This window comes from Glycine max, chromosome 18, assembly GCF_000004515.6.
Source record: "Glycine max cultivar Williams 82 chromosome 18, Glycine_max_v4.0, whole genome shotgun sequence".
In the NCBI taxonomy this organism is placed as follows: domain Eukaryota; kingdom Viridiplantae; phylum Streptophyta; class Magnoliopsida; order Fabales; family Fabaceae; genus Glycine; species Glycine max.
In genome coordinates, this window is record NC_038254.2 from 19,558,335 (window position 1) to 19,559,939 (window position 1,605).

Sequence of the window (1,605 nt, forward strand, 5' to 3'; positions counted from 1 at the left end):
TTACAGAATTTACCACCAAACCAAAATCTTTCAAAAATAATAAAAAAATAAAATCAACCCAACACAAATTTTTTTTCTACCCAAAGAATTATGTACGTCTGATTGTTTCATTGCACCTAAGGATACGTAGGAGCGAGGGCAAACCCCTTGTCGACCTAAAAAAATAAAAAAATAAAAACATAAAATTCCTTTTTTTTCCTAAAAAAATAAAAAATTCTTTCTTTTTCTAAATAAACAAAAAATATAACAAACATATCTCATGTTCTTAAGGGAAAATAAGTAAGTAAAAAGTCACTTTATTTTAACACACTTGATTAAAGGTTGTCATCTTCATGACGGGCACGTGGGGTGCTAACACCTTCCCCGCGCGTAAACGACTTCTGAATCATTTTTCTCAAACCGTAGACCATTCCTTATCCTTTTTTGGTTTATCTTACATTTTCCTTAAATAAACGTTGGTAGTGACTCCCCCAGTTTTCCTTTTTGGAAGACCTCTTTTTATATTTTTTTTATTGTCATCTCGTGGTGACTCACATTTCGACATCAGGCAATAAAAATCTAACCAATGTTGGCCGAAAAATATCACTGACCAACATCAACTGAAAAAATTGGACAACCTTAGCTGAAAAATATACTTGGCTGACGTTGACAAAAAAATTCCCATGACTATGTCTATCAAAAATTAGCCCGACCAACATTGGATAAAAAAAATCTTAGTCGACATCAACCAAAAATGAACATTGGTCGATGACATACAAAAAAATCATGACCGAAGAAACATTGGTCGACATCAGTGAAAAACAGCTTGGGTTTGTCGATCATAAAAACCTTGGTCAACTGTAGTTATAAGCATCGAGCGAGAGAGAATCGAGAGTGAGAACGTGAGTGAGAGTGAGTGATGTAGCTCCATGTGGAGCTTGTAGGCCTTAGATCTTCTTCATCAATGGAGTCCTCTGCTTCTTGAAGGTCAATGGTAGCGGAATGGAGATGGAAGAAAGATGATTTGAGACACCACTTCAAGGAGAAGATGAGTTAAGAAGAAGCTCACTACCATAGGAAGTCATGGATAAGCACTTGAAGGTAAGAGAAGATGAGTGGAGGGAGAGGGAGAGAAGGAGCACGAAATTTTGTCCCTCAAATGAGGTCTAAACTTTGAAGTATAATTCTCAAATGATCAAAGTTGAGAAAATGCACACACATAGTCTCTATTCATAGCTTAAGTGTCACACAAAATTGGAGAGAAAATTGAATTTCTATTCAAATTTCACATGAATTTGAAATTGAATTTGTGGAGTCAAATTTTGGAGACAAAATTTCACTAATTATGATTAGTGAATTTTAGCTATGGTTCAGCTCACTAATCCAAGATCAAGTCCAAGATTCTCCCACTAAGTATGCTTAGGTGTCATGAGGCATGTAAAACATGAATGACATGCACAAAGTGTGACTATATGATGTGGCAATGGGGCGTAGCAAGCAAATGCTCACCTCCCCCTGTAAAATTTAATTGGATTGGGATTCTCCCAATTCAATTAAATTTATTTCCCAATACACACATCAAATATTCACTTAATGCATGTGAAATTATAAAACTACCCCTAATAC